The 26213-nt window shown below is 33.4% G+C and overlaps 21 non-coding genes across 21 annotated transcripts; 10 read left to right on the top strand and 11 right to left on the bottom strand.

Moving 5' to 3' along the window:
- Positions 1 to 819: 819 nt before the first annotated feature.
- TRNAQ-UUG (transfer RNA glutamine (anticodon UUG)) lies at positions 820 to 891 on the bottom strand. The gene has a single exon. It is a non-coding gene; the product is annotated as a tRNA-Gln (tRNA).
- Positions 892 to 2439: 1548 nt separating this feature from the next.
- On the top strand, positions 2440 to 2511 carry TRNAQ-CUG (transfer RNA glutamine (anticodon CUG)). The gene has a single exon. It is a non-coding gene; the product is annotated as a tRNA-Gln (tRNA).
- An 825-nt stretch (positions 2512 to 3336) lies between these two features.
- On the bottom strand, positions 3337 to 3408 carry TRNAQ-UUG (transfer RNA glutamine (anticodon UUG)). Its single transcript has one exon. It is a non-coding gene; the product is annotated as a tRNA-Gln (tRNA).
- A 1548-nt stretch (positions 3409 to 4956) lies between these two features.
- On the top strand, positions 4957 to 5028 carry TRNAQ-CUG (transfer RNA glutamine (anticodon CUG)). The gene has a single exon. It is a non-coding gene; the product is annotated as a tRNA-Gln (tRNA).
- An 825-nt stretch (positions 5029 to 5853) lies between these two features.
- On the bottom strand, positions 5854 to 5925 carry TRNAQ-UUG (transfer RNA glutamine (anticodon UUG)). Its single transcript has one exon. It is a non-coding gene; the product is annotated as a tRNA-Gln (tRNA).
- Positions 5926 to 7473: 1548 nt separating this feature from the next.
- Positions 7474 to 7545, top strand: TRNAQ-CUG (transfer RNA glutamine (anticodon CUG)). Its single transcript has one exon. It is a non-coding gene; the product is annotated as a tRNA-Gln (tRNA).
- An 825-nt stretch (positions 7546 to 8370) lies between these two features.
- On the bottom strand, positions 8371 to 8442 carry TRNAQ-UUG (transfer RNA glutamine (anticodon UUG)). The gene has a single exon. It is a non-coding gene; the product is annotated as a tRNA-Gln (tRNA).
- Positions 8443 to 9990: 1548 nt separating this feature from the next.
- On the top strand, positions 9991 to 10062 carry TRNAQ-CUG (transfer RNA glutamine (anticodon CUG)). Its single transcript has one exon. It is a non-coding gene; the product is annotated as a tRNA-Gln (tRNA).
- Positions 10063 to 10887: 825 nt separating this feature from the next.
- Positions 10888 to 10959, bottom strand: TRNAQ-UUG (transfer RNA glutamine (anticodon UUG)). The gene has a single exon. It is a non-coding gene; the product is annotated as a tRNA-Gln (tRNA).
- A 1548-nt stretch (positions 10960 to 12507) lies between these two features.
- Positions 12508 to 12579, top strand: TRNAQ-CUG (transfer RNA glutamine (anticodon CUG)). Its single transcript has one exon. It is a non-coding gene; the product is annotated as a tRNA-Gln (tRNA).
- Positions 12580 to 13404: 825 nt separating this feature from the next.
- TRNAQ-UUG (transfer RNA glutamine (anticodon UUG)) lies at positions 13405 to 13476 on the bottom strand. The gene has a single exon. It is a non-coding gene; the product is annotated as a tRNA-Gln (tRNA).
- A 1548-nt stretch (positions 13477 to 15024) lies between these two features.
- Positions 15025 to 15096, top strand: TRNAQ-CUG (transfer RNA glutamine (anticodon CUG)). The gene has a single exon. It is a non-coding gene; the product is annotated as a tRNA-Gln (tRNA).
- An 825-nt stretch (positions 15097 to 15921) lies between these two features.
- On the bottom strand, positions 15922 to 15993 carry TRNAQ-UUG (transfer RNA glutamine (anticodon UUG)). The gene has a single exon. It is a non-coding gene; the product is annotated as a tRNA-Gln (tRNA).
- Positions 15994 to 17541: 1548 nt separating this feature from the next.
- TRNAQ-CUG (transfer RNA glutamine (anticodon CUG)) lies at positions 17542 to 17613 on the top strand. Its single transcript has one exon. It is a non-coding gene; the product is annotated as a tRNA-Gln (tRNA).
- An 825-nt stretch (positions 17614 to 18438) lies between these two features.
- On the bottom strand, positions 18439 to 18510 carry TRNAQ-UUG (transfer RNA glutamine (anticodon UUG)). The gene has a single exon. It is a non-coding gene; the product is annotated as a tRNA-Gln (tRNA).
- A 1548-nt stretch (positions 18511 to 20058) lies between these two features.
- On the top strand, positions 20059 to 20130 carry TRNAQ-CUG (transfer RNA glutamine (anticodon CUG)). Its single transcript has one exon. It is a non-coding gene; the product is annotated as a tRNA-Gln (tRNA).
- An 825-nt stretch (positions 20131 to 20955) lies between these two features.
- Positions 20956 to 21027, bottom strand: TRNAQ-UUG (transfer RNA glutamine (anticodon UUG)). The gene has a single exon. It is a non-coding gene; the product is annotated as a tRNA-Gln (tRNA).
- Positions 21028 to 22575: 1548 nt separating this feature from the next.
- On the top strand, positions 22576 to 22647 carry TRNAQ-CUG (transfer RNA glutamine (anticodon CUG)). Its single transcript has one exon. It is a non-coding gene; the product is annotated as a tRNA-Gln (tRNA).
- An 825-nt stretch (positions 22648 to 23472) lies between these two features.
- Positions 23473 to 23544, bottom strand: TRNAQ-UUG (transfer RNA glutamine (anticodon UUG)). Its single transcript has one exon. It is a non-coding gene; the product is annotated as a tRNA-Gln (tRNA).
- Positions 23545 to 25092: 1548 nt separating this feature from the next.
- TRNAQ-CUG (transfer RNA glutamine (anticodon CUG)) lies at positions 25093 to 25164 on the top strand. The gene has a single exon. It is a non-coding gene; the product is annotated as a tRNA-Gln (tRNA).
- An 825-nt stretch (positions 25165 to 25989) lies between these two features.
- TRNAQ-UUG (transfer RNA glutamine (anticodon UUG)) lies at positions 25990 to 26061 on the bottom strand. The gene has a single exon. It is a non-coding gene; the product is annotated as a tRNA-Gln (tRNA).
- Between the last annotated feature and the right edge of the window lie 152 nt (positions 26062 to 26213).

The following is a 26213-nucleotide window of genomic DNA, read 5'->3' as shown; positions in this document are numbered from 1 at the left end:
ATTATGAGATTCACTGTTTAACTCATTTTTTAGAATTTGGTCTAGAAAAAACATAATATCAATGTTTTATACTGATGCGTATGAACGCATAAGTATGTATAGATGCATACATAGCTTTATCCGTCTAGATAGCTGTTAGACAATATGAACATATCAATTATTCATTAACATAAATATTGAAGCTGAACCTAGAAACTGTTCTTTCACATCCACATTGTAAACATGAGTTTATTTTCCTTTCTCATCTATATGGCCAGTAATGAGATAGTTCATTTTTGCTGATTTCTTAGCTGACAACATGCTGGACTTACACAGTGCATTTCATTGTGAATGTCTTTAAAAGTGAATTTCAGATTCACACCTTTGACATGTCTTTCAAAAGATTCAACTTTTTTGGTTGTGGATTTACTGTTGAAAATCAGTGTGTAAAATCTTTGTACGTCTGAATTTCAAGATTATTATTCAAACTGCACATCTTCGGTCCCCGTAATACAAAGTTTGACTCCTCAAGTTTTGTTTTAATGAATGCTTTGCAATGAAAAAGTTCCTTGTTCGCCTTAACAATAACAGTAAGATTTTAAAAAGTAATGTCTTGCATCAGGCCCCTGTGATGAGTTTGAGAAACCAGAGTGAGTTTGTAAAATCTCTCATTATTTTGAGCCATTTAGTTTCCAGGTATGGTAAAATTTCTATTATTTGCTCACATCTAATAAACTTTTAGAGTATAATCAATAAATTAATTGTTCACCCTACCGGTATTAGATATGTGATATTAATGAATACACTTGAAAGAAAATGATTTGGTCAAGAGTCATAAAATGGTCCCACCGAGATTTGAACTCGGATCATTGGATTCAAAGTCCAAAGTGCTAACCATTACACCATGGAACCTCCCATGTGAAAGGAGCATAAACTGCTGCAGGAATGTGGAAATGTCAAAGTTTTTAATATTCTACTGTCAAAGAGAAACTGTATTGGATTGCTTTCCTATTCTGGTAAACTTTTGCATATTGAACTATGTTGGGGAAGGATGTTGCCCAAAAGACTCAAATAACGTTATAACTCTGTTGAACAGTGGTTTTTATGTGAGATAATATTTTTCAATGGAAGATAAGTTGCCCCCTGAGGCAAATCTCTTCTGTCGAAATGGAAAGCTCACCCTGGTACGGGAGGGTGGATGGTGTCATGGTTAGCACTCTGGACTCTGAAAACAGGGATCTGAGTACAAATTTCAGTGGGACTTATCTGAACTTTACAATTTTCTTTTCCATTCAGTTCTTAGAAGTTTTATTTGGAACAACATCACATTTACTTATAAACATGTAAAAATCAACCTGTACATATGTATCTCTGTATATATAGCTATATGTCTCTGTATATTAATAGGAAAACATAAACATATAGATTATAAAAATAAATATAATTAGTGGAGGTGAAAATCATGAACAGTTGTTGCCTCTCAGCATTTGAAACATGAGTTTCTACTTCTTTCTCTTTTATATGTCCTGAAATTGAGATAGTCACTTTTTACTCAGTATTGATCCAACAATACAGTGTATGTATATAAAGCATATCATATGATTTGTGAACAATGTTCAAAAATTAGAATTTGATCAGTACCTGTGATGCCTCCGACCAAAAGCTTATATTTTACGATTGGAGATCAACTGTTGTAAATCAGCATGAAAAACATTTTCTTTTCACAATTTCCATACTAATATAAAACAACATTTTTACTAGCTGAATGAGATCATCATTTGGGTTCCTCTATGTTTGATTGAAGAAAACTTCTCATTCAAAATGTGCTATTTTCGCCTTATCAATAGCGGGAAAGCTTAAAAAAGTGATGCTGTGAATCACCCATCTGAAATGCGTTTGAGAAAATCAGAATATGATTTTATAATGGCTAACTACTTTGTGAAGAAATTTGATGTCAAAGTATTTTAAAGTTTGTATTGATGTAACTTGTTCAAGCTGATGGACATTTTGAAAGCATTCAATAATTGACTCTTTCAACCTACTGGTGTTGGATTTGAGCTATCAATGAACAAAGATGAAGAAATGGAAAAGCTCAAGAGTAATAAAAAAAGTCCCTCCAAGGTTTCAAATCGGATCATTGGATGCAAAGTCCAAATTGCCAACCATTGCTCTATGGAGCCACCCATGCAGGAGACAGAGACATTGCTTCAGTAGTCTGGAAATGTAGACTGTTTTATTATGCTACAGGCAAAGATGAACATTGTGATATAACTTTTATATTCAGATAAACATTTGAATATTTAACACTTTTATAGAGAATATAGCTGAAAAGAATCAAATCACATTAAAGCTCTATCCACTATGACCATTCAAATGAGATATCTTTTTATCAATATAAGAGAAGGCCATCACTGATGCGCTCTCTTTTGTCTCAATGGAAAAGTCACTCTTGTGTGAGAGGGTTCCATGGTGTAATGGTTAGCACTCTGGACTCTGAATCCAGCGATCCGAGTTCAAATCTCGGTGGGACCTACTACAATTATGAGATTCACTGTTTAACTCATTTTTTAGAATTTGGTCTAGAAAAAACATAATATCAATGTTTTATACTGATGCGTATGAACGCATAAGTATGTATAGATGCATACATAGCTTTATCCGTCTAGATAGCTGTTAGACAATATGAACATATCAATTATTCATTAACATAAATATTGAAGCTGAACCTAGAAACTGTTCTTTCACATCCACATTGTAAACATGAGTTTATTTTCCTTTCTCATCTATATGGCCAGTAATGAGATAGTTCATTTTTGCTGATTTCTTAGCTGACAACATGCTGGACTTACACAGTGCATTTCATTGTGAATGTCTTTAAAAGTGAATTTCAGATTCACACCTTTGACATGTCTTTCAAAAGATTCAACTTTTTTGGTTGTGGATTTACTGTTAAAAATCAGTGTGTAAAATCTTTGTACGTCTGAATTTCAAGATTATTATTCAAACTGCACATCTTCGGTCCCCGTAATACAAAGTTTGACTCCTCAAGTTTTGTTTTAATGAATGCTTTGCAATGAAAAAGTTCCTTGTTCGCCTTAACAATAACAGTAAGATTTTAAAAAGTAATGTCTTGCATCAGGCCCCTGTGATGAGTTTGAGAAACCAGAGTGAGTTTGTAAAATCTCTCATTATTTTGAGCCATTTAGTTTCCAGGTATGGTAAAATTTCTATTATTTGCTCACATCTAATAAACTTTTAGAGTATAATCAATAAATTAATTGTTCACCCTACCGGTATTAGATATGTGATATTAATGAATACACTTGAAAGAAAATGATTTGGTCAAGAGTCATAAAATGGTCCCACCGAGATTTGAACTCGGATCATTGGATTCAAAGTCCAAAGTGCTAACCATTACACCATGGAACCTCCCATGTGAAAGGAGCATAAACTGCTGCAGGAATGTGGAAATGTCAAAGTTTTTAATATTCTACTGTCAAAGAGAAACTGTATTGGATTGCTTTCCTATTCTGGTAAACTTTTGCATATTGAACTATGTTGGGGAAGGATGTTGCCCAAAAGACTCAAATAACGTTATAACTCTGTTGAACAGTGGTTTTTATGTGAGATAATATTTTTCAATGAAAGATAAGTTGCCCCCTGAGGCAAATCTCTTCTGTCAAAATGGAAAGCTCACCCTGGTACGGGAGGGTGGATGGTGTCATGGTTAGCACTCTGGACTCTGAAAACAGGGATCTGAGTACAAATTTCAGTGGGACTTATCTGAACTTTACAATTTTCTTTTCCATTCAGTTCTTAGACGTTTTATTTGGAACAACATCACATTTACTTATAAACATGTAAAAATCAACCTGTACATATGTATCTCTGTATATATAGCTATATGTCTCTGTATATTTATAGGAAAACATAAACATATAGATTATAAAAATAAATATAATTAGTGGAGGTGAAAATCATGAACAGTTGTTGCCTCTCAGCATTTGAAACATGAGTTTCTACTTCTTTCTCTTTTATATGTCCTGAAATTGAGATAGTCACTTTTTACTCAGTATTGATCCAACAATACAGTTTATGTATATAAAGCATATCATATGATTTGTGAACAATGTTCAAAAATTAGAATTTGATCAGTACCTGTGATGCCTCCGACCAAAAGCTTATATTTTACGATTGGAGATCAACTGTTGTAAATCAGCATGAAAAACATTTTCTTTTCACAATTTCCATACTAATATAAAACAACATTTTTACTAGCTGAATGAGATCATCATTTGGGTTCCTCTATGTTTGATTGAAGAAAACTTCTCATTCAAAATGTGCTATTTTCGCCTTATCAATAGCGGGAAAGCTTAAAAAAGTGATGCTGTGAATCACCCATCTGAAATGCGTTTGAGAAAATCAGAATATGATTTTATAATGGCTAACTACTTTGTGAAGAAATTTGATGTCAAAGTATTTTAAAGTTTGTATTGATGTAACTTGTTCAAGCTGATGGACATTTTGAAAGCATTCAATAATTGACTCTTTCAACCTACTGGTGTTGGATTTGAGCTATCAATGAACAAAGATGAAGAAATGGAAAAGCTCAAGAGTAATAAAAAAAGTCCCTCCAAGGTTTCAAATCGGATCATTGGATGCAAAGTCCAAATTGCCAACCATTGCTCTATGGAGCCACCCATGCAGGAGACAGAGACATTGCTTCAGTAGTCTGGAAATGTAGACTGTTTTATTATGCTACAGGCAAAGATGAACATTGTGATATAACTTTTATATTCAGATAAACATTTGAATATTTAACACTTTTATAGAGAATATAGCTGAAAAGAATCAAATCACATTAAAGCTCTATCCACTATGACCATTCAAATGAGATATCTTTTTATCAATATAAGAGAAGGCCATCACTGATGCGCTCTCTTTTGTCTCAATGGAAAAGTCACTCTTGTGTGAGAGGGTTCCATGGTGTAATGGTTAGCACTCTGGACTCTGAATCCAGCGATCCGAGTTCAAATCTCGGTGGGACCTACTACAATTATGAGATTCACTGTTTAACTCATTTTTTAGAATTTGGTCTAGAAAAAACATAATATCAATGTTTTATACTGATGCGTATGAACGCATAAGTATGTATAGATGCATACATAGCTTTATCCGTCTAGATAGCTGTTAGACAATATGAACATATCAATTATTCATTAACATAAATATTGAAGCTGAACCTAGAAACTGTTATTTCACATCCACATTGTAAACATGAGTTTATTTTCCTTTCTCATCTATATGGCCAGTAATGAGATAGTTCATTTTTGCTGATTTCTTAGCTGACAACATGCTGGACTTACACAGTGCATTTCATTGTGAATGTCTTTAAAAGTGAATTTCAGATTCACACCTTTGACATGTCTTTCAAAAGATTCAACTTTTTTGGTTGTGGATTTACTGTTGAAAATCAGTGTGTAAAATCTTTGTACGTCTGAATTTCAAGATTATTATTCAAACTGCACATCTTCGGTCCCCGTAATACAAAGTTTGACTCCTCAAGTTTTGTTTTAATGAATGCTTTGCAATGAAAAAGTTCCTTGTTCGCCTTAACAATAACAGTAAGATTTTAAAAAGTAATGTCTTGCATCAGGCCCCTGTGATGAGTTTGAGAAACCAGAGTGAGTTTGTAAAATCTCTCATTATTTTGAGCCATTTAGTTTCCAGGTATGGTAAAATTTCTATTATTTGCTCACATCTAATAAACTTTTAGAGTATAATCAATAAATTAATTGTTCACCCTACCGGTATTAGATATGTGATATTAATGAATACACTTGAAAGAAAATGATTTGGTCAAGAGTCATAAAATGGACCCACCGAGATTTGAACTCGGATCATTGGATTCAAAGTCCAAAGTGCTAACCATTACACCATGGAACCTCCCATGTGAAAGGAGCATAAACTGCTGCAGGAATGTGGAAATGTCAAAGTTTTTAATATTCTACTGTCAAAGAGAAACTGTATTGGATTGCTTTCCTATTCTGGTAAACTTTTGCATATTGAACTATGTTGGGGAAGGATGTTGCCCAAAAGACTCAAATAACGTTATAACTCTGTTGAACAGTGGTTTTTATGTGAGATAATATTTTTCAATGAAAGATAAGTTGCCCCCTGAGGCAAATCTCTTCTGTCAAAATGGAAAGCTCACCCTGGTACGGGAGGGTGGATGGTGTCATGGTTAGCACTCTGGACTCTGAAAACAGGGATCTGAGTACAAATTTCAGTGGGACTTATCTGAACTTTACAATTTTCTTTTCCATTCAGTTCTTAGACGTTTTATTTGGAACAACATCACATTTACTTATAAACATGTAAAAATCAACCTGTACATATGTATCTCTGTATATATAGCTATATGTCTCTGTATATTTATAGGAAAACATAAACATATAGATTATAAAAATAAATATAATTAGTGGAGGTGAAAATCATGAACAGTTGTTGCCTCTCAGCATTTGAAACATGAGTTTCTACTTCTTTCTCTTTTATATGTCCTGAAATTGAGATAGTCACTTTTTACTCAGTATTGATCCAACAATACAGTTTATGTATATAAAGCATATCATATGATTTGTGAACAATGTTCAAAAATTAGAATTTGATCAGTACCTGTGATGCCTCCGACCAAAAGCTTATATTTTACGATTGGAGATCAACTGTTGTAAATCAGCATGAAAAACATTTTCTTTTCACAATTTCCATACTAATATAAAACAACATTTTTACTAGCTGAATGAGATCATCATTTGGGTTCCTCTATGTTTGATTGAAGAAAACTTCTCATTCAAAATGTGCTATTTTCGCCTTATCAATAGCGGGAAAGCTTAAAAAAGTGATGCTGTGAATCACCCATCTGAAATGCGTTTGAGAAAATCAGAATATGATTTTATAATGGCTAACTACTTTGTGAAGAAATTTGATGTCAAAGTATTTTAAAGTTTGTATTGATGTAACTTGTTCAAGCTGATGGACATTTTGAAAGCATTCAATAATTGACTCTTTCAACCTACTGGTGTTGGATTTGAGCTATCAATGAACAAAGATGAAGAAATGGAAAAGCTCAAGAGTAATAAAAAAAGTCCCTCCAAGGTTTCAAATCGGATCATTGGATGCAAAGTCCAAATTGCCAACCATTGCTCTATGGAGCCACCCATGCAGGAGACAGAGACATTGCTTCAGTAGTCTGGAAATGTAGACTGTTTTATTATGCTACAGGCAAAGATGAACATTGTGATATAACTTTTATATTCAGATAAACATTTGAATATTTAACACTTTTATAGAGAATATAGCTGAAAAGAATCAAATCACATTAAAGCTCTATCCACTATGACCATTCAAATGAGATATCTTTTTATCAATATAAGAGAAGGCCATCACTGATGCGCTCTCTTTTGTCTCAATGGAAAAGTCACTCTTGTGTGAGAGGGTTCCATGGTGTAATGGTTAGCACTCTGGACTCTGAATCCAGCGATCCGAGTTCAAATCTCGGTGGGACCTACTACAATTATGAGATTCACTGTTTAACTCATTTTTTAGAATTTGGTCTAGAAAAAACATAATATCAATGTTTTATACTGATGCGTATGAACGCATAAGTATGTATAGATGCATACATAGCTTTATCCGTCTAGATAGCTGTTAGACAATATGAACATATCAATTATTCATTAACATAAATATTGAAGCTGAACCTAGAAACTGTTCTTTCACATCCACATTGTAAACATGAGTTTATTTTCCTTTCTCATCTATATGGCCAGTAATGAGATAGTTCATTTTTGCTGATTTCTTAGCTGACAACATGCTGGACTTACACAGTGCATTTCATTGTGAATGTCTTTAAAAGTGAATTTCAGATTCACACCTTTGACATGTCTTTCAAAAGATTCAACTTTTTTGGTTGTGGATTTACTGTTGAAAATCAGTGTGTAAAATCTTTGTACGTCTGAATTTCAAGATTATTATTCAAACTGCACATCTTCGGTCCCCGTAATACAAAGTTTGACTCCTCAAGTTTTGTTTTAATGAATGCTTTGCAATGAAAAAGTTCCTTGTTCGCCTTAACAATAACAGTAAGATTTTAAAAAGTAATGTCTTGCATCAGGCCCCTGTGATGAGTTTGAGAAACCAGAGTGAGTTTGTAAAATCTCTCATTATTTTGAGCCATTTAGTTTCCAGGTATGGTAAAATTTCTATTATTTGCTCACATCTAATAAACTTTTAGAGTATAATCAATAAATTAATTGTTCACCCTACCGGTATTAGATATGTGATATTAATGAATACACTTGAAAGAAAATGATTTGGTCAAGAGTCATAAAATGGACCCACCGAGATTTGAACTCGGATCATTGGATTCAAAGTCCAAAGTGCTAACCATTACACCATGGAACCTCCCATGTGAAAGGAGCATAAACTGCTGCAGGAATGTGGAAATGTCAAAGTTTTTAATATTCTACTGTCAAAGAGAAACTGTATTGGATTGCTTTCCTATTCTGGTAAACTTTTGCATATTGAACTATGTTGGGGAAGGATGTTGCCCAAAAGACTCAAATAACGTTATAACTCTGTTGAACAGTGGTTTTTATGTGAGATAATATTTTTCAATGAAAGATAAGTTGCCCCCTGAGGCAAATCTCTTCTGTCAAAATGGAAAGCTCACCCTGGTACGGGAGGGTGGATGGTGTCATGGTTAGCACTCTGGACTCTGAAAACAGGGATCTGAGTACAAATTTCAGTGGGACTTATCTGAACTTTACAATTTTCTTTTCCATTCAGTTCTTAGAAGTTTTATTTGGAACAACATCACATTTACTTATAAACATGTAAAAATCAACCTGTACATATGTATCTCTGTATATATAGCTATATGTCTCTGTATATTTATAGGAAAACATAAACATATAGATTATAAAAATAAATATAATTAGTGGAGGTGAAAATCATGAACAGTTGTTGCCTCTCAGCATTTGAAACATGAGTTTCTACTTCTTTCTCTTTTATATGTCCTGAAATTGAGATAGTCACTTTTTACTCAGTATTGATCCAACAATACAGTTTATGTATATAAAGCATATCATATGATTTGTGAACAATGTTCAAAAATTAGAATTTGATCAGTACCTGTGATGCCTCCGACCAAAAGCTTATATTTTACGATTGGAGATCAACTGTTGTAAATCAGCATGAAAAACATTTTCTTTTCACAATTTCCATACTAATATAAAACAACATTTTTACTAGCTGAATGAGATCATCATTTGGGTTCCTCTATGTTTGATTGAAGAAAACTTCTCATTCAAAATGTGCTATTTTCGCCTTATCAATAGCGGGAAAGCTTAAAAAAGTGATGCTGTGAATCACCCATCTGAAATGCGTTTGAGAAAATCAGAATATGATTTTATAATGGCTAACTACTTTGTGAAGAAATTTGATGTCAAAGTATTTTAAAGTTTGTATTGATGTAACTTGTTCAAGCTGATGGACATTTTGAAAGCATTCAATAATTGACTCTTTCAACCTACTGGTGTTGGATTTGAGCTATCAATGAACAAAGATGAAGAAATGGAAAAGCTCAAGAGTAATAAAAAAAGTCCCTCCAAGGTTTCAAATCGGATCATTGGATGCAAAGTCCAAATTGCCAACCATTTCTCTATGGAGCCACCCATGCAGGAGACAGAGACATTGCTTCAGTAGTCTGGAAATGTAGACTGTTTTATTATGCTACAGGCAAAGATGAACATTGTGATATAACTTTTATATTCAGATAAACATTTGAATATTTAACACTTTTATAGAGAATATAGCTGAAAAGAATCAAATCACATTAAAGCTCTATCCACTATGACCAATCAAATGAGATATCTTTTTATCAATATAAGAGAAGGCCATCACTGATGCGCTCTCTTTTGTCTCAATGGAAAAGTCACTCTTGTGTGAGAGGGTTCCATGGTGTAATGGTTAGCACTCTGGACTCTGAATCCAGCGATCCGAGTTCAAATCTCGGTGGGACCTACTACAATTATGAGATTCACTGTTTAACTCATTTTTTAGAATTTGGTCTAGAAAAAACATAATATCAATGTTTTATACTGATGCGTATGAACGCATAAGTATGTATAGATGCATACATAGCTTTATCCGTCTAGATAGCTGTTAGACAATATGAACATATCAATTATTCATTAACATAAATATTGAAGCTGAACCTAGAAACTGTTCTTTCACATCCACATTGTAAACATGAGTTTATTTTCCTTTCTCATCTATATGGCCAGTAATGAGATAGTTCATTTTTGCTGATTTCTTAGCTGACAACATGCTGGACTTACACAGTGCATTTCATTGTGAATGTCTTTAAAAGTGAATTTCAGATTCACACCTTTGACATGTCTTTCAAAAGATTCAACTTTTTTGGTTGTGGATTTACTGTTGAAAATCAGTGTGTAAAATCTTTGTACGTCTGAATTTCAAGATTATTATTCAAACTGCACATCTTCGGTCCCCGTAATACAAAGTTTGACTCCTCAAGTTTTGTTTTAATGAATGCTTTGCAATGAAAAAGTTCCTTGTTCGCCTTAACAATAACAGTAAGATTTTAAAAAGTAATGTCTTGCATCAGGCCCCTGTGATGAGTTTGAGAAACCAGAGTGAGTTTGTAAAATCTCTCATTATTTTGAGCCATTTAGTTTCCAGGTATGGTAAAATTTCTATTATTTGCTCACATCTAATAAACTTTTAGAGTATAATCAATAAATTAATTGTTCACCCTACCGGTATTAGATATGTGATATTAATGAATACACTTGAAAGAAAATGATTTGGTCAAGAGTCATAAAATGGTCCCACCGAGATTTGAACTCGGATCATTGGATTCAAAGTCCAAAGTGCTAACCATTACACCATGGAACCTCCCATGTGAAAGGAGCATAAACTGCTGCAGGAATGTGGAAATGTCAAAGTTTTTAATATTCTACTGTCAAAGAGAAACTGTATTGGATTGCTTTCCTATTCTGGTAAACTTTTGCATATTGAACTATGTTGGGGAAGGATGTTGCCCAAAAGACTCAAATAACGTTATAACTCTGTTGAACAGTGGTTTTTATGTGAGATAATATTTTTCAATGGAAGATAAGTTGCCCCCTGAGGCAAATCTCTTCTGTCAAAATGGAAAGCTCACCCTGGTACGGGAGGGTGGATGGTGTCATGGTTAGCACTCTGGACTCTGAAAACAGGGATCTGAGTACAAATTTCAGTGGGACTTATCTGAACTTTACAATTTTCTTTTCCATTCAGTTCTTAGAAGTTTTATTTGGAACAACATCACATTTACTTATAAACATGTAAAAATCAACCTGTACATATGTATCTCTGTATATATAGCTATATGTCTCTGTATATTTATAGGAAAACATAAACATATAGATTATAAAAATAAATATAATTAGTGGAGGTGAAAATCATGAACAGTTGTTGCCTCTCAGCATTTGAAACATGAGTTTCTACTTCTTTCTCTTTTATATGTCCTGAAATTGAGATAGTCACTTTTTACTCAGTATTGATCCAACAATACAGTTTATGTATATAAAGCATATCATATGATTTGTGAAAAATGTTCAAAAATTAGAATTTGATCAGTACCTGTGATGCCTCCGACCAAAAGCTTATATTTTACGATTGGAGATCAACTGTTGTAAATCAGCATGAAAAACATTTTCTTTTCACAATTTCCATACTAATATAAAACAACATTTTTACTAGCTGAATGAGATCATCATTTGGGTTCCTCTATGTTTGATTGAAGAAAACTTCTCATTCAAAATGTGCTATTTTCGCCTTATCAATAGCGGGAAAGCTTAAAAAAGTGATGCTGTGAATCACTCATCTGAAATGCGTTTGAGAAAATCAGAATATGATTTTATAATGGCTAACTACTTTGTGAAGAAATTTGATGTCAAAGTATTTTAAAGTTTGTATTGATGTAACTTGTTCAAGCTGATGGACATTTTGAAAGCATTCAATAATTGACTCTTTCAACCTACTGGTGTTGGATTTGAGCTATCAATGAACAAAGATGAAGAAATGGAAAAGCTCAAGAGTAATAAAAAAAGTCCCTCCAAGGTTTCAAATCGGATCATTGGATGCAAAGTCCAAATTGCCAACCATTGCTCTATGGAGCCACCCATGCAGGAGACAGAGACATTGCTTCAGTAGTCTGGAAATGTAGACTGTTTTATTATGCTACAGGCAAAGATGAACATTGTGATATAACTTTTATATTCAGATAAACATTTGAATATTTAACACTTTTATAGAGAATATAGCTGAAAAGAATCAAATCACATTAAAGCTCTATCCACTATGACCAATCAAATGAGATATCTTTTTATCAATATAAGAGAAGGCCATCACTGATGCGCTCTCTTTTGTCTCAATGGAAAAGTCACTCTTGTGTGAGAGGGTTCCATGGTGTAATGGTTAGCACTCTGGACTCTGAATCCAGCGATCCGAGTTCAAATCTCGGTGGGACCTACTACAATTATGAGATTCACTGTTTAACTCATTTTTTAGAATTTGGTCTAGAAAAAACATAATATCAATGTTTTATACTGATGCGTATGAACGCATAAGTATGTATAGATGCATACATAGCTTTATCCGTCTAGATAGCTGTTAGACAATATGAACATATCAATTATTCATTAACATAAATATTGAAGCTGAACCTAGAAACTGTTCTTTCACATCCACATTGTAAACATGAGTTTATTTTCCTTTCTCATCTATATGGCCAGTAATGAGATAGTTCATTTTTGCTGATTTCTTAGCTGACAACATGCTGGACTTACACAGTGCATTTCATTGTGAATGTCTTTAAAAGTGAATTTCAGATTCACACCTTTGACATGTCTTTCAAAAGATTCAACTTTTTTGGTTGTGGATTTACTGTTGAAAATCAGTGTGTAAAATCTTTGTACGTCTGAATTTCAAGATTATTATTCAAACTGCACATCTTCGGTCCCCGTAATACAAAGTTTGACTCCTCAAGTTTTGTTTTAATGAATGCTTTGCAATGAAAAAGTTCCTTGTTCGCCTTAACAATAACAGTAAGATTTTAAAAAGTAATGTCTTGCATCAGGCCCCTGTGATGAGTTTGAGAAACCAGAGTGAGTTTGTAAAATCTCTCATTATTTTGAGCCATTTAGTTTCCAGGTATGGTAAAATTTCTATTATTTGCTCACATCTAATAAACTTTTAGAGTATAATCAATAAATTAATTGTTCACCCTACCGGTATTAGATATGTGATATTAATGAATACACTTGAAAGAAAATGATTTGGTCAAGAGTCATAAAATGGTCCCACCGAGATTTGAACTCGGATCATTGGATTCAAAGTCCAAAGTGCTAACCATTACACCATGGAACCTCCCATGTGAAAGGAGCATAAACTGCTGCAGGAATGTGGAAATGTCAAAGTTTTTAATATTCTACTGTCAAAGAGAAACTGTATTGGATTGCTTTCCTATTCTGGTAAACTTTTGCATATTGAACTATGTTGGGGAAGGATGTTGCCCAAAAGACTCAAATAACGTTATAACTCTGTTGAACAGTGGTTTTTATGTGAGATAATATTTTTCAATGAAAGATAAGTTGCCCCCTGAGGCAAATCTCTTCTGTCAAAATGGAAAGCTCACCCTGGTACGGGAGGGTGGATGGTGTCATGGTTAGCACTCTGGACTCTGAAAACAGGGATCTGAGTACAAATTTCAGTGGGACTTATCTGAACTTTACAATTTTCTTTTCCATTCAGTTCTTAGACGTTTTATTTGGAACAACATCACATTTACTTATAAACATGTAAAAATCAACCTGTACATATGTATCTCTGTATATATAGCTATATGTCTCTGTATATTTATAGGAAAACATAAACATATAGATTATAAAAATAAATATAATTAGTGGAGGTGAAAATCATGAACAGTTGTTGCCTCTCAGCATTTGAAACATGAGTTTCTACTTCTTTCTCTTTTATATGTCCTGAAATTGAGATAGTCACTTTTTACTCAGTATTGATCCAACAATACAGTTTATGTATATAAAGCATATCATATGATTTGTGAACAATGTTCAAAAATTAGAATTTGATCAGTACCTGTGATGCCTCCGACCAAAAGCTTATATTTTACGATTGGAGATCAACTGTTGTAAATCAGCATGAAAAACATTTTCTTTTCACAATTTCCATACTAATATAAAACAACATTTTTACTAGCTGAATGAGATCATCATTTGGGTTCCTCTATGTTTGATTGAAGAAAACTTCTCATTCAAAATGTGCTATTTTCGCCTTATCAATAGCGGGAAAGCTTAAAAAAGTGATGCTGTGAATCACCCATCTGAAATGCGTTTGAGAAAATCAGAATATGATTTTATAATGGCTAACTACTTTGTGAAGAAATTTGATGTCAAAGTATTTTAAAGTTTGTATTGATGTAACTTGTTCAAGCTGATGGACATTTTGAAAGCATTCAATAATTGACTCTTTCAACCTACTGGTGTTGGATTTGAGCTATCAATGAACAAAGATGAAGAAATGGAAAAGCTCAAGAGTAATAAAAAAAGTCCCTCCAAGGTTTCAAATCGGATCATTGGATGCAAAGTCCAAATTGCCAACCATTGCTCTATGGAGCCACCCATGCAGGAGACAGAGACATTGCTTCAGTAGTCTGGAAATGTAGACTGTTTTATTATGCTACAGGCAAAGATGAACATTGTGATATAACTTTTATATTCAGATAAACATTTGAATATTTAACACTTTTATAGAGAATATAGCTGAAAAGAATCAAATCACATTAAAGCTCTATCCACTATGACCATTCAAATGAGATATCTTTTTATCAATATAAGAGAAGGCCATCACTGATGCGCTCTCTTTTGTCTCAATGGAAAAGTCACTCTTGTGTGAGAGGGTTCCATGGTGTAATGGTTAGCACTCTGGACTCTGAATCCAGCGATCCGAGTTCAAATCTCGGTGGGACCTACTACAATTATGAGATTCACTGTTTAACTCATTTTTTAGAATTTGGTCTAGAAAAAACATAATATCAATGTTTTATACTGATGCGTATGAACGCATAAGTATGTATAGATGCATACATAGCTTTATCCGTCTAGATAGCTGTTAGACAATATGAACATATCAATTATTCATTAACATAAATATTGAAGCTGAACCTAGAAACTGTTCTTTCACATCCACATTGTAAACATGAGTTTATTTTCCTTTCTCATCTATATGGCCAGTAATGAGATAGTTCATTTTTGCTGATTTCTTAGCTGACAACATGCTGGACTTACACAGTGCATTTCATTGTGAATGTCTTTAAAAGTGAATTTCAGATTCACACCTTTGACATGTCTTTCAAAAGATTCAACTTTTTTGGTTGTGGATTTACTGTTGAAAATCAGTGTGTAAAATCTTTGTACGTCTGAATTTCAAGATTATTATTCAAACTGCACATCTTCGGTCCCCGTAATACAAAGTTTGACTCCTCAAGTTTTGTTTTAATGAATGCTTTGCAATGAAAAAGTTCCTTGTTCGCCTTAACAATAACAGTAAGATTTTAAAAAGTAATGTCTTGCATCAGGCCCCTGTGATGAGTTTGAGAAACCAGAGTGAGTTTGTAAAATCTCTCATTATTTTGAGCCATTTAGTTTCCAGGTATGGTAAAATTTCTATTATTTGCTCACATCTAATAAACTTTTAGAGTATAATCAATAAATTAATTGTTCACCCTACCGGTATTAGATATGTGATATTAATGAATACACTTGAAAGAAAATGATTTGGTCAAGAGTCATAAAATGGACCCACCGAGATTTGAACTCGGATCATTGGATTCAAAGTCCAAAGTGCTAACCATTACACCATGGAACCTCCCATGTGAAAGGAGCATAAACTGCTGCAGGAATGTGGAAATGTCAAAGTTTTTAATATTCTACTGTCAAAGAGAAACTGTATTGGATTGCTTTCCTATTCTGGTAAACTTTTGCATATTGAACTATGTTGGGGAAGGATGTTGCCCAAAAGACTCAAATAACGTTATAACTCTGTTGAACAGTGGTTTTTATGTGAGATAATATTTTTCAATGAAAGATAAGTTGCCCCCTGAGGCAAATCTCTTCTGTCAAAATGGAAAGCTCACCCTGGTACGGGAGGGTGGATGGTGTCATGGTTAGCACTCTGGACTCTGAAAACAGGGATCTGAGTACAAATTTCAGTGGGACTTATCTGAACTTTACAATTTTCTTTTCCATTCAGTTCTTAGAAGTTTTATTTGGAACAACATCACATTTACTTATAAACATGTAAAAATCAACCTGTACATATGTATCTCTGTATATATAGCTATATGTCTCTGTATATTTATAGGAAAACATAAACATATAGATTATAAAAATAAATATAATTAGTGGAGGTGAAAATCATGAACAGTTGTTGCCTCTCAGCATTTGAAACATGAGTTTCTACTTCTTTCTCTTTTATATGTCCTGAAATTGAGATAGTCACTTTTTACTCAGTATTGATCCAACAATACAGTTTATGTATATAAAGCATATCATATGATTTGTGAACAATGTTCAAAAATTAGAATTTGATCAGTACCTGTGATGCCTCCGACCAAAAGCTTATATTTTACGATTGGAGATCAACTGTTGTAAATCAGCATGAAAAACATTTTCTTTTCACAATTTCCATACTAATATAAAACAACATTTTTACTAGCTGAATGAGATCATCATTTGGGTTCCTCTATGTTTGATTGAAGAAAACTTCTCATTCAAAATGTGCTATTTTCGCCTTATCAATAGCGGGAAAGCTTAAAAAAGTGATGCTGTGAATCACCCATCTGAAATGCGTTTGAGAAAATCAGAATATGATTTTATAATGGCTAACTACTTTGTGAAGAAATTTGATGTCAAAGTATTTTAAAGTTTGTATTGATGTAACTTGTTCAAGCTGATGGACATTTTGAAAGCATTCAATAATTGACTCTTTCAACCTACTGGTGTTGGATTTGAGCTATCAATGAACAAAGATGAAGAAATGGAAAAGCTCAAGAGTAATAAAAAAAGTCCCTCCAAGGTTTCAAATCGGATCATTGGATGCAAAGTCCAAATTGCCAACCATTGCTCTATGGAGCCACCCATGCAGGAGACAGAGACATTGCTTCAGTAGTCTGGAAATGTAGACTGTTTTATTATGCTACAGGCAAAGATGAACATTGTGATATAACTTTTATATTCAGATAAACATTTGAATATTTAACACTTTTATAGAGAATATAGCTGAAAAGAATCAAATCACATTAAAGCTCTATCCACTATGACCAATCAAATGAGATATCTTTTTATCAATATAAGAGAAGGCCATCACTGATGCGCTCTCTTTTGTCTCAATGGAAAAGTCACTCTTGTGTGAGAGGGTTCCATGGTGTAATGGTTAGCACTCTGGACTCTGAATCCAGCGATCCGAGTTCAAATCTCGGTGGGACCTACTACAATTATGAGATTCACTGTTTAACTCATTTTTTAGAATTTGGTCTAGAAAAAACATAATATCAATGTTTTATACTGATGCGTATGAACGCATAAGTATGTATAGATGCATACATAGCTTTATCCGTCTAGATAGCTGTTAGACAATATGAACATATCAATTATTCATTAACATAAATATTGAAGCTGAACCTAGAAACTGTTCTTTCACATCCACATTGTAAACATGAGTTTATTTTCCTTTCTCATCTATATGGCCAGTAATGAGATAGTTCATTTTTGCTGATTTCTTAGCTGACAACATGCTGGACTTACACAGTGCATTTCATTGTGAATGTCTTTAAAAGTGAATTTCAGATTCACACCTTTGACATGTCTTTCAAAAGATTCAACTTTTTTGGTTGTGGATTTACTGTTGAAAATCAGTGTGTAAAATCTTTGTACGTCTGAATTTCAAGATTATTATTCAAACTGCACATCTTCGGTCCCCGTAATACAAAGTTTGACTCCTCAAGTTTTGTTTTAATGAATGCTTTGCAATGAAAAAGTTCCTTGTTCGCCTTAACAATAACAGTAAGATTTTAAAAAGTAATGTCTTGCATCAGGCCCCTGTGATGAGTTTGAGAAACCAGAGTGAGTTTGTAAAATCTCTCATTATTTTGAGCCATTTAGTTTCCAGGTATGGTAAAATTTCTATTATTTGCTCACATCTAATAAACTTTTAGAGTATAATCAATAAATTAATTGTTCACCCTACCGGTATTAGATATGTGATATTAATGAATACACTTGAAAGAAAATGATTTGGTCAAGAGTCATAAAATGGTCCCACCGAGATTTGAACTCGGATCATTGGATTCAAAGTCCAAAGTGCTAACCATTACACCATGGAACCTCCCATGTGAAAGGAGCATAAACTGCTGCAGGAATGTGGAAATGTCAAAGTTTTTAATATTCTACTGTCAAAGAGAAACTGTATTGGATTGCTTTCCTATTCTGGTAAACTTTTGCATATTGAACTATGTTGGGGAAGGATGTTGCCCAAAAGACTCAAATAACGTTATAACTCTGTTGAACAGTGGTTTTTATGTGAGATAATATTTTTCAATGGAAGATAAGTTGCCCCCTGAGGCAAATCTCTTCTGTCAAAATGGAAAGCTCACCCTGGTACGGGAGGGTGGATGGTGTCATGGTTAGCACTCTGGACTCTGAAAACAGGGATCTGAGTACAAATTTCAGTGGGACTTATCTGAACTTTACAATTTTCTTTTCCATTCAGTTCTTAGAAGTTTTATTTGGAACAACATCACATTTACTTATAAACATGTAAAAATCAACCTGTACATATGTATCTCTGTATATATAGCTATATGTCTCTGTATATTTATAGGAAAACATAAACATATAGATTATAAAAATAAATATAATTAGTGGAGGTGAAAATCATGAACAGTTGTTGCCTCTCAGCATTTGAAACATGAGTTTCTACTTCTTTCTCTTTTATATGTCCTGAAATTGAGATAGTCACTTTTTACTCAGTATTGATCCAACAATACAGTTTATGTATATAAAGCATATCATATGATTTGTGAAAAATGTTCAAAAATTAGAATTTGATCAGTACCTGTGATGCCTCCGACCAAAAGCTTATATTTTACGATTGGAGATCAACTGTTGTAAATCAGCATGAAAAACATTTTCTTTTCACAATTTCCATACTAATATAAAACAACATTTTTACTAGCTGAATGAGATCATCATTTGGGTTCCTCTATGTTTGATTGAAGAAAACTTCTCATTCAAAATGTGCTATTTTCGCCTTATCAATAGCGGGAAAGCTTAAAAAAGTGATGCTGTGAATCACTCATCTGAAATGCGTTTGAGAAAATCAGAATATGATTTTATAATGGCTAACTACTTTGTGAAGAAATTTGATGTCAAAGTATTTTAAAGTTTGTATTGATGTAACTTGTTCAAGCTGATGGACATTTTGAAAGCATTCAATAATTGACTCTTTCAACCTACTGGTGTTGGATTTGAGCTATCAATGAACAAAGATGAAGAAATGGAAAAGCTCAAGAGTAATAAAAAAAGTCCCTCCAAGGTTTCAAATCGGATCATTGGATGCAAAGTCCAAATTGCCAACCATTGCTCTATGGAGCCACCCATGCAGGAGACAGAGACATTGCTTCAGTAGTCTGGAAATGTAGACTGTTTTATTATGCTACAGGCAAAGATGAACATTGTGATATAACTTTTATATTCAGATAAACATTTGAATATTTAACACTTTTATAGAGAATATAGCTGAAAAGAATCAAATCACATTAAAGCTCTATCCACTATGACCAATCAAATGAGATATCTTTTTATCAATATAAGAGAAGGCCATCACTGATGCGCTCTCTTTTGTCTCAATGGAAAAGTCACTCTTGTGTGAGAGGGTTCCATGGTGTAATGGTTAGCACTCTGGACTCTGAATCCAGCGATCCGAGTTCAAATCTCGGTGGGACCTACTACAATTATGAGATTCACTGTTTAACTCATTTTTTAGAATTTGGTCTAGAAAAAACATAATATCAATGTTTTATACTGATGCGTATGAACGCATAAGTATGTATAGATGCATACATAGCTTTATCCGTCTAGATAGCTGTTAGACAATATGAACATATCAATTATTCATTAACATAAATATTGAAGCTGAACCTAGAAACTGTTCTTTCACATCCACATTGTAAACATGAGTTTATTTTCCTTTCTCATCTATATGGCCAGTAATGAGATAGTTCATTTTTGCTGATTTCTTAGCTGACAACATGCTGGACTTACACAGTGCATTTCATTGTGAATGTCTTTAAAAGTGAATTTCAGATTCACACCTTTGACATGTCTTTCAAAAGATTCAACTTTTTTGGTTGTGGATTTACTGTTGAAAATCAGTGTGTAAAATCTTTGTACGTCTGAATTTCAAGATTATTATTCAAACTGCACATCTTCGGTCCCCGTAATACAAAGTTTGACTCCTCAAGTTTTGTTTTAATGAATGCTTTGCAATGAAAAAGTTCCTTGTTCGCCTTAACAATAACAGTAAGATTTTAAAAAGTAATGTCTTGCATCAGGCCCCTGTGATGAGTTTGAGAAACCAGAGTGAGTTTGTAAAATCTCTCATTATTTTGAGCCATTTAGTTTCCAGGTATGGTAAAATTTCTATTATTTGCTCACATCTAATAAACTTTTAGAGTATAATCAATAAATTAATTGTTCACCCTACCGGTATTAGATATGTGATATTAATGAATACACTTGAAAGAAAATGATTTGGTCAAGAGTCATAAAATGGTCCCACCGAGATTTGAACTCGGATCATTGGATTCAAAGTCCAAAGTGCTAACCATTACACCATGGAACCTCCCATGTGAAAGGAGCATAAACTGCTGCAGGAATGTGGAAATGTCAAAGTTTTTAATATTCTACTGTCAAAGAGAAACTGTATTGGATTGCTTTCCTATTCTGGTAAACTTTTGCATATTGAACTATGTTGGGGAAGGATGTTGCCCAAAAGACTCAAATAACGTTATAACTCTGTTGAACAGTGGTTTTTATGTGAGATAATATTTTTCAATGGAAGATAAGTTGCCCCCTGAGGCAAATCTCTTCTGTCGAAATGGAAAGCTCACCCTGGTACGGGAGGGTGGATGGTGTCATGGTTAGCACTCTGGACTCTGAAAACAGGGATCTGAGTACAAATTTCAGTGGGACTTATCTGAACTTTACAATTTTCTTTTCCATTCAGTTCTTAGAAGTTTTATTTGGAACAACATCACATTTACTTATAAACATGTAAAAATCAACCTGTACATATGTATCTCTGTATATATAGCTATATGTCTCTGTATATTTATAGGAAAACATAAACATATAGATTATAAAAATAAATATAATTAGTGGAGGTGAAAATCATGAACAGTTGTTGCCTCTCAGCATTTGAAACATGAGTTTCTACTTCTTTCTCTTTTATATGTCCTGAAATTGAGATAGTCACTTTTTACTCAGTATTGATCCAACAATACAGTGTATGTATATAAAGCATATCATATGATTTGTGAACAATGTTCAAAAATTAGAATTTGATCAGTACCTGTGATGCCTCCGACCAAAAGCTTATATTTTACGATTGGAGATCAACTGTTGTAAATCAGCATGAAAAACATTTTCTTTTCACAATTTCCATACTAATATAAAACAACATTTTTACTAGCTGAATGAGATCATCATTTGGGTTCCTCTATGTTTGATTGAAGAAAACTTCTCATTCAAAATGTGCTATTTTCGCCTTATCAATAGCGGGAAAGCTTAAAAAAGTGATGCTGTGAATCACCCATCTGAAATGCGTTTGAGAAAATCAGAATATGATTTTATAATGGCTAACTACTTTGTGAAGAAATTTGATGTCAAAGTATTTTAAAGTTTGTATTGATGTAACTTGTTCAAGCTGATGGACATTTTGAAAGCATTCAATAATTGACTCTTTCAACCTACTGGTGTTGGATTTGAGCTATCAATGAACAAAGATGAAGAAATGGAAAAGCTCAAGAGTAATAAAAAAAGTCCCTCCAAGGTTTCAAATCGGATCATTGGATGCAAAGTCCAAATTGCCAACCATTGCTCTATGGAGCCACCCATGCAGGAGACAGAGACATTGCTTCAGTAGTCTGGAAATGTAGACTGTTTTATTATGCTACAGGCAAAGATGAACATTGTGATATAACTTTTATATTCAGATAAACATTTGAATATTTAACACTTTTATAGAGAATATAGCTGAAAAGAATCAAATCACATTAAAGCTCTATCCACTATGACCATTCAAATGAGATATCTTTTTATCAATATAAGAGAAGGCCATCACTGATGCGCTCTCTTTTGTCTCAATGGAAAAGTCACTCTTGTGTGAGAGGGTTCCATGGTGTAATGGTTAGCACTCTGGACTCTGAATCCAGCGATCCGAGTTCAAATCTCGGTGGGACCTACTACAATTATGAGATTCACTGTTTAACTCATTTTTTAGAATTTGGTCTAGAAAAAACATAATATCAATGTTTTATACTGATGCGTATGAACGCATAAGTATGTATAGATGCATACATAGCTTTATCCGTCTAGATAGCTGTTAGACAATATGCACATATCAATTATTCATTAACATAAATATTGAAGCTGAACCTAGAAACTGTTCTTTCACATCCACATTGTAAACATGAGTTTATTTTCCTTTCTCATCTATATGGCCAGTAATGAGATAGTTCATTTTTGCTGATTTCTTAGCTGACAACATGCTGGACTTACACAGTGCATTTCATTGTGAATGTCTTTAAAAGTGAATTTCAGATTCACACCTTTGACATGTCTTTCAAAAGATTCAACTTTTTTGGTTGTGGATTTACTGTTGAAAATCAGTGTGTAAAATCTTTGTACGTCTGAATTTCAAGATTATTATTCAAACTGCACATCTTCGGTCCCCGTAATACAAAGTTTGACTCCTCAAGTTTTGTTTTAATGAATGCTTTGCAATGAAAAAGTTCCTTGTTCGCCTTAACAATAACAGTAAGATTTTAAAAAGTAATGTCTTGCATCAGGCCCCTGTGATGAGTTTGAGAAACCAGAGTGAGTTTGTAAAATCTCTCATTATTTTGAGCCATTTAGTTTCCAGGTATGGTAAAATTTCTATTATTTGCTCACATCTAATAAACTTTTAGAGTATAATCAATAAATTAATTGTTCACCCTACCGGTATTAGATATGTGATATTAATGAATACACTTGAAAGAAAATGATTTGGTCAAGAGTCATAAAATGGTCCCACCGAGATTTGAACTCGGATCATTGGATTCAAAGTCCAAAGTGCTAACCATTACACCATGGAACCTCCCATGTGAAAGGAGCATAAACTGCTGCAGGAATGTGGAAATGTCAAAGTTTTTAATATTCTACTGTCAAAGAGAAACTGTATTGGATTGCTTTCCTATTCTGGTAAACTTTTGCATATTGAACTATGTTGGGGAAGGATGTTGCCCAAAAGACTCAAATAACGTTATAACTCTGTTGAACAGTGGTTTTTATGTGAGATAATATTTTTCAATGAAAGATAAGTTGCCCCCTGAGGCAAATCTCTTCTGTCAAAATGGAAAGCTCACCCTGGTACGGGAGGGTGGATGGTGTCATGGTTAGCACTCTGGACTCTGAAAACAGGGATCTGAGTACAAATTTCAGTGGGACTTATCTGAACTTTACAATTTTCTTTTCCATTCAGTTCTTAGAAGTTTTATTTGGAACAACATCACATTTACTTATAAACATGTAAAAATCAACCTGTACATATGTATCTCTGTATATATAGCTATATGTCTCTGTATATTTATAGGAAAACATAAACATATAGATTATAAAAATAAATATAATTAGTGGAGGTGAAAATCATGAACAGTTGTTGCCTCTCAGCATTTGAAACATGAGTTTCTACTTCTTTCTCTTTTATATGTCCTGAAATTGAGATAGTCACTTTTTACTCAGTATTGATCCAACAATACAGTTTATGTATATAAAGCATATCATATGATTTGTGAACAATGTTCAAAAATTAGAATTTGATCAGTACCTGTGATGCCTCCGACCAAAAGCTTATATTTTACGATTGGAGATCAACTGTTGTAAATCAGCATGAAAAACATTTTCTTTTCACAATTTCCATACTAATATAAAACAACATTTTTACTAGCTGAATGAGATCATCATTTGGGTTCCTCTATGTTTGATTGAAGAAAACTTCTCATTCAAAATGTGCTATTTTCGCCTTATCAATAGCGGGAAAGCTTAAAAAAGTGATGCTGTGAATCACCCATCTGAAATGCGTTTGAGAAAATCAGAATATGATTTTATAATGGCTAACTACTTTGTGAAGAAATTTGATGTCAAAGTATTTTAAAGTTTGTATTGATGTAACTTGTTCAAGCTGATGGACATTTTGAAAGCATTCAATAATTGACTCTTTCAACCTACTGGTGTTGGATTTGAGCTATCAATGAACAAAGATGAAGAAATGGAAAAGCTCAAGAGTAATAAAAAAAGTCCCTCCAAGGTTTCAAATCGGATCATTGGATGCAAAGTCCAAATTGCCAACCATTGCTCTATGGAGCCACCCATGCAGGAGACAGAGACATTGCTTCAGTAGTCTGGAAATGTAGACTGTTTTATTATGCTACAGGCAAAGATGAACATTGTGATATAACTTTTATATTCAGATAAACATTTGAATATTTAACACTTTTATAGAGAATATAGCTGAAAAGAATCAAATCACATTAAAGCTCTATCCACTATGACCAATCAAATGAGATATCTTTTTATCAATATAAGAGAAGGCCATCACTGATGCGCTCTCTTTTGTCTCAATGGAAAAGTCACTCTTGTGTGAGAGGGTTCCATGGTGTAATGGTTAGCACTCTGGACTCTGAATCCAGCGATCCGAGTTCAAATCTCGGTGGGACCTACTACAATTATGAGATTCACTGTTTAACTCATTTTTTAGAATTTGGTCTAGAAAAAACATAATATCAATGTTTTATACTGATGCGTATGAACGCATAAGTATGTATAGATGCATACATAGCTTTATCCGTCTAGATAGCTGTTAGACAATATGAACATATCAATTATTCATTAACATAAATATTGAAGCTGAACCTAGAAACTGTTCTTTCACATCCACATTGTAAACATGAGTTTATTTTCCTTTCTCATCTATATGGCCAGTAATGAGATAGTTCATTTTTGCTGATTTCTTAGCTGACAACATGCTGGACTTACACAGTGCATTTCATTGTGAATGTCTTTAAAAGTGAATTTCAGATTCACACCTTTGACATGTCTTTCAAAAGATTCAACTTTTTTGGTTGTGGATTTACTGTTGAAAATCAGTGTGTAAAATCTTTGTACGTCTGAATTTCAAGATTATTATTCAAACTGCACATCTTCGGTCCCCGTAATACAAAGTTTGACTCCTCAAGTTTTGTTTTAATGAATGCTTTGCAATGAAAAAGTTCCTTGTTCGCCTTAACAATAACAGTAAGATTTTAAAAAGTAATGTCTTGCATCAGGCCCCTGTGATGAGTTTGAGAAACCAGAGTGAGTTTGTAAAATCTCTCATTATTTTGAGCCATTTAGTTTCCAGGTATGGTAAAATTTCTATTATTTGCTCACATCTAATAAACTTTTAGAGTATAATCAATAAATTAATTGTTCACCCTACCGGTATTAGATATGTGATATTAATGAATACACTTGAAAGAAAATGATTTGGTCAAGAGTCATAAAATGGTCCCACCGAGATTTGAACTCGGATCATTGGATTCAAAGTCCAAAGTGCTAACCATTACACCATGGAACCTCCCATGTGAAAGGAGCATAAACTGCTGCAGGAATGTGGAAATGTCAAAGTTTTTAATATTCTACTGTCAAAGAGAAACTGTATTGGATTGCTTTCCTATTCTGGTAAACTTTTGCATATTGAACTATGTTGGGGAAGGATGTTGCCCAAAA

Source organism: Triturus cristatus, chromosome 5_2, assembly GCF_964204655.1.
Source record: "Triturus cristatus chromosome 5_2, aTriCri1.1, whole genome shotgun sequence".
Taxonomy (NCBI): Eukaryota; Metazoa; Chordata; class Amphibia; order Caudata; family Salamandridae; genus Triturus; species Triturus cristatus.
The sequence above is the reverse complement of the archived record's forward strand: the minus strand, read 5'-3'. Positions and strand labels throughout refer to the sequence as shown.